Here is a 12,168-nt window from a genome sequence, read left to right on the forward strand (position 1 = left end):
TCATTCCTATTATACAACATTTACAGATGTGGCTAAATTTGGAGCCATGTCAGTAATTTATACCGAAGGGAACTCAGTTACTTTGTCTCCACAGTGTTCCAAATTATAAAACCTGATTATACCTATGGTTTGAACCTCTATTTTGTCAGGTTATGGAAAATCAGTTAAAGAGAAGGAAAGGCAGCATTTTAGGAAGGGCCAGGGTAGAGATTCCTCCACATAAGTTGTGCTTCTTTCACTAACATTACATCAAATGATTCTTTGGCCCTTAATAAAAGTAGTCATCGGTGCTTATAATTTTCTCTCCAAGTTCCTAAGCATTTTAACTCAAAGTGCCTCCTCTCCTGGTTGACATCTTCATTCCTGGATACAGCTTTCAAGGGAGGCAGCAACAATACTGCTTTGCCTGATTCTGACCTCTCCAAGCTGGAACTTCTTTTCACAGCTCCTCTAAAGACAATGGCCTATACACCATTCATGATGCTAGAGATACTTACAAGAGTGGAAGAGTGGCTTTCAGATATTGACTAAGAACCTCCATCCATCTACCCTTTATCCCTGGGAAGAGAAGGAACTCAAGCCATCTTTACTTCTCCCCATGCCCCTCACCTCTGTACCTCAAGAAGAGGTCATGCCAGTGTGATGGAGGGATCTTAGCACACTGAGTGGGAGTGGCTTAGAAAAGATGGTGGGCCCCTCTCTGCCACCCTCCTTTCTTCCTATTCCCTTTGCATTGCTGACGAGGGCATCTGGCTCACAGTTTTCTTCTCCCATGCCTGCTGCAGTGCATTCATCTTTTTGGAGTCTTGGCCCATGATGGTCCCCAAACTTGGGTTTGTGCTTAGGAGAAGGAGCAGCACAGGTAAGCCTCTGGCCTCTGCCTTGTGCTCTAGGCCACCTAACAGAGCTTTCAAATGCAAGCTCCTTCGTCATTGCCCCCTGTGCATATATTATCCTTAGGAACTTTATGGAGAGGAGAGAGAAGACTATGTCCCTTGTTTGGGAAAAGGATTTGGGCATTTCCTAAGGTGTCCTGGCCTCCTAATTCACCAACTGTTAATGTTTTGCCACATTCGCTTTATCTATATGTATGGTATGTTTGCATGTGTATGTTTGGGGTGTTTTTATTTTTTCTTGTTTTGAACCATTTGGAAATAAGTCATAACATCACAGTTACCATTTTAACCATGTTTAAGTATACAATTCAGTGGCATTAAGTACCTTCACATTGTTGTGCATCCATCGCCAGAACTTTTTCATCTTCCCAAACTGAAACTCTTCCATTAGGCAACAACTCATTCCTCCTTCCACTAGCTCCTGGCAACCACCATTCTGTTCTCTGTCTCTATGCAATTTGACTACTCTAGGTAATGCAGATAAGTGGAATCATACAATATTTGTCCTTTTGTGTCTGGCTTATTTCACTTAGTATAAGGTCTTCAAGGTTCATCCATGCTGTAGCATATGTAAGAATTTCCTTCCTTTTTAAGGCTGAATAATATTCCATTTAACATATATACCACATTTTGTTTATCCATTCATACATTGATGTCCACTTGAGTTGCTTCCACCTTTTGACTATATTAAGTAATGCTGCTATGAATATTGGGTGTACAAATATGTGTTCGAGTCCCTGCTTTCAATTCTTTTGGGTATATACCCAGAAGTGAGATTTCTGGATCATATGGTAATTCTATATTTAATTTTTTGTGGAATTACTATGTTGTTTTCTACAGAGGCTGCACCATTTTACATTCCCATCAGCAATGGTTCCAATTTCTCCACATCCTCACCAACACTTGTTACTTTCCATTTTTTTAAATAATAGCCATTCTAATTGGTGTGATCTCATTGCGGTTTTGATATGTATTTCCCTAATGGTCAGTGATGTTAAGCATATTTTCATGTGCTTATAGACCAGCTGTATGTTTTCTTTGGAGAAATATTTTTTCAAGTCTTTTGCCCATTTTTTAATCTAGTTGTTATCTTTGTTGTTGTTGAGTGGAAGTTCTTCATATATTCTGGATATCAATCCCTTATCAGATATGTGATTTGCAAATATTTTCTCCAATCCCATGGTTTCCTTTTCACTCTGCTAATTGTATCCTTTGATGCATACAAGTTTTTAATTTGGCTGTAGTCCAATTTATTTTTTCTTTTGTTGCCCATTGGTGGCTACTAGAAAATTTAAAATTACCTGTGGTTCACATTACACTTCCGTTGGACAGTGCTGGCCTGAAAGTTTGATTAGATTCACTTTGGGTGAGAATATGTTACAGATGATGCTGTGTACTTCATAGTGTATCCCAGCAGGAGGTATACAATTTCAGGTTGTTCCACTAGTAGTGATGCTAAGTTTGATTGTCTGGTTAAAGTGGTAACTTTCATATATTTGGATTACAAAGTATATTTTTGCCTTTGCAGCTTCCAAATAATTTGTGAGATGACACTTTTTACCAGAATATTTTTTTAATTATCATCAAACCTTCTTAGCCCTCTTAGAGAAACCAACATCTACAGATCAACACTAAGGTTAATCATCAATGAGTCAAATCCTGAATGCATGACCTTCCTAGGCAGGGCAGTTCAGATAACTCTTGGCCTTTTTAGCCCTTGACTTTTTCATGGCTGCAACAGGCAGAAAACACACCATGCCTGACCTTCCCCAACCTCCTTCCTAATGGCCATAAGTAATCCGTAGCACTCACTTGGGCCAGTCGTTTCCATTGTAACTGTCCCTAAAGCTTACCCAGCTCGCCTTTCCAGTCTTGTTATTGGCAATAACCTACTACTCCTGAATTTTGGAGAGTTCCCCAGGGGAGTCTCTCATGCACTCAAGAACCTCTCTCTTGTTTTTCATCTCTGTCCCCAGTTCTTTTTTTCTGTGACCACACTAACATCTGTGCCAAGGCTGGTGGCTCTCGGAGCTCCCAGATCTGCAAACTCCCATGGTGCCAAAGATGCCCTACACTTCCCAGAGTCTTCCCTGGTTAAAGCCATGCTGGGTCTATGTCAGGTGGAGAAGACCACCTCTGTAGGGCACTTTTCCCCTGGGTGCCAAGAGAGCACCTCTGTTTGTATTCCTCTGCCTCACAGCATCAGTTGTGAAATCATGTTTTTCAGTTTCTGCTTGAGTCTCAAGAACTTGGTTCATCATAAATATCCAGGATAGACACCTTGCTTTCTTCTGATCTCCCTTGTCTTTCCAGAGGCCTGAGCAAAAACACCTTCCTTCTTCCTTTAGCCAAACCAGTTCTTGGCACTCCTGCCCACTTTTCTTCAGAGGGATATGAAATTCATTTAGGCTCCAGATGGGACAACTAGTCATATTCTACATTACAGTCCTAAGTAGGAGAGAACCACTCAGTGAAATTTCTAAATTTTCTTCTATATGTTTGTGTGGCCACGAACCCATATGGCTGATGATATAATCAAAGGACTCCAGCTAGGTCTTAAGATTTACTCCCATTACAGAAAAAAAGAGATGCTACTGACCTTTCCAGGAAAGACCCACGACCCAAGGATATCAGAGAATAGAGGAGGAAGTTAAGATTATGCACAAATGCTATAAAATCTTAAACCATTCTAAAAGAAAACATAGGAGAAAATCTTTGCAACCTTGGGGTACGAAAAGATTTCTTAGTGTACACAAAAGATAAAACAAAAAAGTTAATAAATTGGACCTAATCAAAATTTTAAAATGTTGCTCTTTGAAATACTTTGTTTAAAAAATGAAAAAGTTATGCCACAAAATGGGAGAAAATATTTTCAATATACATATCTGGCAAAGGATTTATATCCAGAACATATAAAGAACTCTTAAAACTCAATAATAAAAATACCAAAAAATGCAGTTTTTAAATGGGCAAAAAATGTGAAGCAACACTTCGTGAAAGAAGATATGTGAATGGCCAATAAGCACATGAAAAATGCTCCACATTATTAGTTGTGTGCTAATTAAAATCATAATTGTATATCATTTCACACCCATTAGAATAGCAAAAAATTTAAAAGACTGACCATATCAACTGCTGACAACGATGTGGACAAACTGGAATTCTCCTATAATACTGTTGGGAATGTAAAATGGTACAACCACTTTGAAAAAGAATGTGGCAATTTTTTTTTTTTTTTTTTGGAATTTTTATAATTTATTTAGTTTATTTTTTTAAACAGCAGGTTCTTATTAGTCATCCATTTTATACATATTAGTGTATACACATCAATCCCAATCTCCCAATTCATCCCACCATCACCACCCCCGCCGCTTTCCCCCGTTGGTGTCCATACGTTTGTTCTCTACATCTGTGTCTCTGTTTCTGCCCTGCAAACCGGTTCATCTGTACCATTTTCCTAGGCTCCACATATATGCGTTAATATACGATATTTGTTTTTCTCTTTCTGACTTACTTCACTCTGTATGACAGTCTCTAGATCCATCCACGTCTCTACAAATGACCAATTTTGTTCCTTTTAATGGCTGAGTAATATTCCATTGTATATATGTACCATATCTTCTTTATCCGTTTGTCTGTCGATGGGCATTTAGGTTGCTTCCATGACCTGGCTATTGTAAATAGTGCTGCAATGAACATTGGGGTGCATGTGTCTTTTTGAATTATGGTTTTCTCTGGGTATATGCCCAGTAGTGGGATTGCTGGATCATATGGTAATTCTATTTTTAGTTTCTTAAGCAACCTCCATACTGTTCTCCATAGTGGCTGTATCAATTTACATTCCCACCAACAGTGCAAGAGGGTTCCGTTTTCTCCACACCCTCTCCAGCATTTGTTGTTTGTAGATTTTCTGATAATGCCCATTCTAACTGGTGTGAGGTGATACCTCATTGTAGTTTTGACTTGCATTTCTCTAATAATTAGTGATGCTGAGCAGCTTTTCTTGTGCTTCTTGGCCATCTGTATGTCTTCTTTGGAGAAATGTCTATTTAGGTCTTCTGCCCATTTTTTTAAAATTAATTAATTAATTTATTTATGGCTGTGTTGGGTCTTTGTTTCTGTGTGAGGGCTTCCTCTAGTTGCGGCAAGTGGGGGCCACTCTTCATCGCGGTGCGCGGGCCTCTCATTATTGCGGCCTCTCTTGTTGCAGAGCACAGGGTGGCAATTTTTTAAAATGTTAAGCATACACCTGTCATTTAATCCAGTCATTGAACTCCTATTTATCCAAGAGAATTAAAGTAAACATGAAAGTTTGTACATGAATATTCATAGCAGCTTTAATCGTAACAGCCCCAAACAGAATGCAACTTAAATGTCTCTCAACAAGGAAACAGATAAAATGTCATGTACTCATACAATGGAATACTACTCAGCAATAAAAAAGTATAAATTATTGATATGCCAATAGGATGGATGAATCTCAAAATAATTATGCTGGATGAGGGACTTCCCTGGTGACACGGTGGCTAAGACTCCGATCTCCTGATGCAGGGGGCCCGGGTTCGATCCCTGGTCAGGAAACTAGATCCCACATGCATGCAGCAACTAAGAGTTCACATGCCACAACTAAGGAGCTGGCGAGCCTCAACTAAGGAGACCGCCTGCCACAACTAAGACCCGGCGCAACCAAATAAATAAATAAATAAATAATTTTAAAAAATAAGCTAATGTATACTTAGCCATTGGCACAAAATAGACATTTAATAAATGCATTTTGAAAAATTATGCTGGATGAAAAAAGCCAGATACAAAAGAGTATATGCTGTAAAATTCTATTCATGCAGGATTCTGGAAAATGCAAACTTCCCTATAGTGACAGAAAGGAGATCAGTGGTTCCATGGGGCTAGGGGCAGAGGGAAAGATGGGCTGGAAACATGTCTAAGAAAACTTTTGGGGGATGCTGGAAATCTCCTGTGGATTGATTGTGATGGTGGTTTCCCAAGGGTATGCATCTGTCAAAATGCATCAAATTGTATAAATTTTCAAAGTGGCAGAGAGAGTTAAGGAAGAGGGGGAGTTGGAAGCTGAGAGCCCCTCATATCCCCAGGGAAATTCAGAGAAGATCTCTTTCTTTGGATGGGAGGGGTGATGGGAGGTTGGAAACAGGCTGGACTGAGTGCCAGATAACTATAGTCAGAGGAGGAGAGATCACCTCTGCCAATAAGGACCACTCAACAGTGATCAGTCCGGGCCCCCTGTGAGCCCTGCACACATCCTTCCTGCCTGGAAGGCTTTCCTCTTCCCAGCCACAGTCATCACTTCTTGTGAGACTCTCTTCCTCCAAGAATTATTTTCTAATTTATTCCCAACCATTCTGCATTCACAGAATGATTTCCACTAAATCACCTATACTTCCTTTCACAGCTACTTGTTGCCCATAAATATATGTGCTTTTTGAGTCAGCTATTATTAAGCATTGGCAAGGAGGTAGGGAAATCGAACCCTCATCCATAGCTGGTGCAGCCATTCTGAAGGAGAATTGAGTACCTTAAAATCTACCAAGCCCACTACTAGGTATACCCCCAGAGAAATTCTTCCTGGGGAACACAGGAGATGTGCCTAAGGAGGTTCATTACCTCAGTGTTGGGGGCCAACTAGATGTCCGTCTCTAAGGCACATGAAAGTAAAACTTGGTATATGCATACAGCAGAGTAATGAACTAGACATTCATACAGCAATCTGGATTGATCTCAAGAACAGAGGTGAGAGAAAAAAAATAAAAACAGAATGAGATTTATAGCCAATTCCATTTATGTATTACGCACCCACATAAAACAGCCTTGTGTATTTTTGTAAGGGTGCTCATATATCTATATAAATATCTGTCAGATGGATTGGAAGGACTGTATTAAATATATTAGAGTGGATGCCTATGGGAGGAGGGCAGGAAGCCTGGGAATGGTGGGTGAAGGGAAAAAACATTAAAATTAAATATTTTTTCTTAAAAAGAAAGAGGGTCATTCCATGGATAGATGATGATATTCCATGAACTGAGAATGGGATTAACTCAAGCATGTGCACCTGAATCCCAAAGGATACAAAAAAGAAAAAAATTAGAGATAGATGGATAGATGATAGGTAGATGATTGATAGATAGATGATTGATAGGTAGGTAGATAGATAGATAGATAGATAGATAGATAGATAGATAGATAGATAAACTTTGTCTTTCACATTCAAAATGAAAGAACTAACTGTTCCCTGGTGTGGTGTATTAGTTTCCTATTGCTGCCATAACAAAGTTCCACAATTTTAGTGGCTTAAAACAACATAAATTATTGTTGTACAGTTCTGCAGGTAACAAGTCCAACACAGGTCTCACTGGGCAAAAATCAAAATGTCATCAGGGCTGCGTTCCTTTCTGGAGGCTCTAAGGGAAATCCATTTCCTCGCCTTTTCCAGCATGTAGGAATCACCCACATTCCTTGACTCATGGCCCTCTTCCTCCACCTTCAAAGCCAGTAAAGGCAGGTCTAATTTTTCTTACATATCCTTCTCTGACTCTGACCTTCTCTTCTGCCTCCCTTTTCCACTTTTCAGGACCTTTGTGATTACATTGAGCCCACCTGGATAATCCAGAAATATCTCCATAACCTAAAATCGTCTGATTCCCCAATACCATGTAAGTTAACATATTCACAGGTTTCAGGGATTCACAAGTTCCATGTTGACATTTTGGGATCCACTATTCTGCCTACCACACCTGGGCATATGGAAAATCATGATAAGCACAAAACCACGTGTCCTTTGTTATTTTAAGTCAGTTATTCAGCTAAATAACAAAAACAAAACAAAAGTGTGTTGAGTCCTACTATATGCCAGATCCCTGTGATAAGAGCTGAGATTAGAGTAGGGGTCAGGGATTGGGAGTTTGATGATTTCTCCCTCCCTTTCAAACAAAATTCCCATTCTGGCTTATTTTAGCTAAGGGATAAATGAGAAGTAATCTGCTTAAACCATCCTCATTACATTGTAAATGACTGGCCTATGGTCACCTTCTAGAAGAGACGTTTACATTCTTTTTTAAAGGAGCTCCCTAACGCAGTGCTTCTTTTTTTTTTTTTTTTAACATCTCTATTGGAGTATAACTGCTTTACAATGGTGTGTTAGTTTCTGCTTTATAACAAAGTGAATCAGCTATACATATACATATATCCCCATATCCCCTCCCTCTTGCGTCTCCCCCCCACCCTCCCTATCCCACCCCTCTAGGTGGTCACAAAGCACCGACCCAGTGCTTCTTAACCTCTAATGAGCACACAAAACAGCTGGGAATCTTGGCAAATGCAGTTTTGATCCAGTAGGTGTGGCATGGGGCCTGAAACTCTGCTTTTTGACAAGCTCCCTCCCAGGTGGTGCTGATGCTGCCTGCCCAGGTCGCCAGGTGGAGGAGCACAGCCCTAACTCAAATAAAGCTCATACCCTAAGCAGTACTTAGTCTGACCTTGCCACCGACCTATCCTTATGAAGGGTTTGCCTCCATCTAAGAGTTTATAGTAGTCAGTCCGTTTGCCAAAACATCACACTTTGTCACTGACAAAACACCTGTAGTAGAGGGGACACTCTGCCTATTGGTAAATGGCCTTGGTTTCCCACCAAGGTTTCTGACCAACAAAGGACATGTGGTTTTGTGCTTATCATGATTTTCCATATTGGTAATGGCCTTGGTTTCCCACCAAGGTTTCTGACCAAGACTCAATGGAGCATACTATTTACAATCCTTGATGTAATAGTGAGTCGCTTGTCTCCTAGACCAGGACTTCCAATATCCAAGGCTGACACCCCCCAGACAGTGACCCAGTGACCCAGTACCTGGATTCATACATATTGTCGGAAATTTATAAGGTTTGATCTATTTAAGGATTCCCTAGACAAGGGAATAAAGACTGATTTCAGATTCAAAGTTATCTGTTGAACAGGGTTGAGCTTTTGCATACTAGCTCCTTCGGGGCGGTGGGGAGAGATGAGCAGGAAGCAACAGAATCTCTACAGGTAGCTTAGAGATCATCTTGATAGGGACCTCTGGCCAATGAAACAACCTTAGTAAAGTTCAGGGACCGATGAGAGGACACATGATTGCATCAAGGTGAATTGATAATGTAATGTGTAAGGTGAACGAATGCAGCGTGTTCCTGTATATACCACATGGCTGCTCCTGATTCCTGAGCTTGGGCAATACTACTTCAGGGAACACTTCTCAGTGCTGATGCGCTTTGATGTCCTCTGACCTACGACTTCCCCAAATCTTTGTTTTGGCCTCAGAAAGAGATCACATTGGGGAAAGGAAGCAGATCCATACCTGCAGTTCCAGACCTTCTGTCTGCAAGATAGCTAGGTCCATCTCATCTCCTTGGCCGAGCGCTGTTATGTGGTTTCCCCCAAGGCCTCCTTGAGGAGCCCCCATTTTATGTCCTCTCTAGGTCTCCTTCCCACCTTATCCTGGGTGGGTAATTGCTAAAAACTCTCTTGTATGGGCTAACACTACTGGGCCCCCTGATCTACCCTCAGCATTCATCCAAGTATTAGAATATAGAATTTTACCCCTGGCAGCAGCTTTTGAGACACAGTCTAATATGCACCACTGTATGGATAAAGAAAAGGAAGTCTACAGAGGGGAGTAAGTAGATCAAGATCAACCACAGTTCATGGCAGAGTCTATATCCAAACCTAGCTCACAGAGGTCAGGTGACTTGTTTGAGGTCATATGTCCAGTTGATGGCAACACTGAGTCGAGAACCCAACTCCAACTCCAAGACTTTTTTCCACTACAGCCTCCTTCAACCACAGCTAGAACACCACTGCCCACCCCTGATGGGAGGACACCCCCTTATTGATTCACTAATGCCTTTGAAGATATTCACCTTGAGGGCTGAGGGTCAAGGTCTGCTTTGGGCGAAAGGGTAAATGGCGCTACCTGGGAATGCTACTGACCAAGTCTGGTCTTTTATCTCACGACCGTGTCAGCCTTCCCACCTAATTCCGTTTTTATGGCTTAAGCTTTTTAATTCTTTTCCTACCCAATCCCTGTTTCTGGCCATGCGTGATTACTATCCTGCTATTTCAAGTTTCTCTCCAGTTGGGTAAGTCTCCAATCTTTGTCCTAGCACAAGGTTTTTCCTTTTGATTTCATCTCACCTGCCTGGAGGGTGTGGTGCGGGGAGCAGCTTACCTTCTCACCCTTCTGTTCACGTCTCACTCACTTCTTCCCACCTCTCCACTTTTCACCACTGTCTTACTTCCCATTTCCTCTCTCCCTTCCACTTCTCTTGGAATGATGGCCCCTGAATTTCTTGCCCCCATCAAGATGGATGGCTTTCCTCCCTCTACTTAAGGGAGCGGGGGGAGCCGTGAAAGCCCCAAATGCCATCTTTCATCTTATTTCCTATTTCAGCACATATCCTATTTATAACTCTGCCTCCTTCTTAGCAGATTGACACAGCACTCTGCTTGGTTCCCAGAATAAATGCAATTCAAGAATGAGTGGCAAGTCCAGGCTCCCAGGATTCTTCTGTAGGCAGGCATTTGTTAGGAGTGTTGCTGCCAGCACTGGAGAAGTGCCTCTGCTGCATCTGTGCTTCTCTGAGCCCATCTTCCGCTGTCCTGGAAACTCCTTCCATAGAGGATTTTCTTCCTGGCAGATTTCACTTCCTGATCATGTTAGCACCAGCTTACATTAAAGGTGTTTTTTACTCCCCTAGCATACATTGACTACACTATAGAAGATACTTAAGAAATACTGGTTGGGTGAATGAATGTTGGCATATTAATAATAGGTCATAACTGAGTTTGTAGGAAGCCAATTTGGAATTATAGCTGATCGACAAAGTGAACAATACACATTAAAATTCACATTTTAAAAGTAAAAACCAATTTAATATTACACCCAATATTGCTGATGTTCCCAAATCATTATAAAACCTGAATGAAGGAGCAACATTTACAGAGCAACTTCCACTATTAGGAACTGTACTTTGCTTAAATGATTTCATTTATTCTACAACCTCTGAAATAGGTACTGAAATTATCCTCATTTGGGGGTAAAAAAACACAGACTCAGGTAGGTGAGCAGTTTGGCCTAGGTCACAGAAAGAGTAAGTGAATTCAACCCAAGCTATGTGCCTTCAAAGCTCACTTTAAAAACTGAGAGAGGATTTGGGGTCTCTGAACACAGCATCTAAAGTAGCACATGCTAATAACTTCTGGTTCAGTCTGTGTCCCCTTGTCTATTTCTCTCCTGCTTGGCACATAGTAGATGCTCAAACAAATGTTTGTTGAATTAAATTATTGAATGTACCATTTAGACTCAGTTTCTTAACCTGGCATTATTCTAATTTTCTGCGCTTGACATACACACGTCAGAAGAAACCCAGCACTGAGCTTTGGAGGGTTATCAGATGGGGATGCATGAGCCAATGTTTCTGTCTTCACAAAGGAAAACAGATATGGGATGAAATCTTAACAGGCAGGATTTAGGTCAGAACTAAAGGAAACACTGTAGATACTGGACCGGGCCACTGAAGAAAACCAAATGTTTTGTCTGCAGATCCCCATCTCTCTGAGATGAGCCAGATTCCTGCCTGCTGGGAAGGCTCTGCTTCTGCGGGTCTGCAGAGGCACCAGAAGCTTCTCTTCTGCACTTGTGGTAACAGTAGGAAGAGTGCTGCAGAAACTGCCCTAATTCAATGGCACCCTCTTCACAGTAATGTGGAGTTGTTAGTTCCCTTGATTGCTCTCTGATGCGTAGCTTTAATTGTATCCTTGCTTTTATGTAGAGAATAGAATCATGTTCCCAAGAGGATAGCTAGGAAAACCCACTTCCAGCCTCCAATACAAAGAGGAGACTGCAGAAAAGCCTTGGAGGGTGGGAGGATATGGTGAAATCCAGCCATTTTATAGTTGAGGGTGATATCAGGCGGAAACAGCAACAACAACCAGCACTGCTGGGGCGGCTCCTGGGAGCTGGACCAGTCCTGTCCCACCGGTGGTAGGGTTCACCCATTTATACAACGTCCTGAGGCAGTAGGCAGTGGTTGGCTCTAGGAGTTAGGATTAAAGGAGTTTTTTTTAAAAATCTGCTCTTAACTTTTTTTTTTCCAAATTTCATAATAAACCAATATCACCTTTAGAGTCAGAAAAAAATTATTGTAACTGTTTCTTCTCTGTGCTGCCAAGAAAGCAGCAAGGCATTAGAATCTGAACCAGCTGCAGAAC

This window comes from Eschrichtius robustus, chromosome 6 (assembly GCF_028021215.1).
Source record: "Eschrichtius robustus isolate mEscRob2 chromosome 6, mEscRob2.pri, whole genome shotgun sequence".
Taxonomy (NCBI): domain Eukaryota; kingdom Metazoa; phylum Chordata; class Mammalia; order Artiodactyla; family Eschrichtiidae; genus Eschrichtius; species Eschrichtius robustus.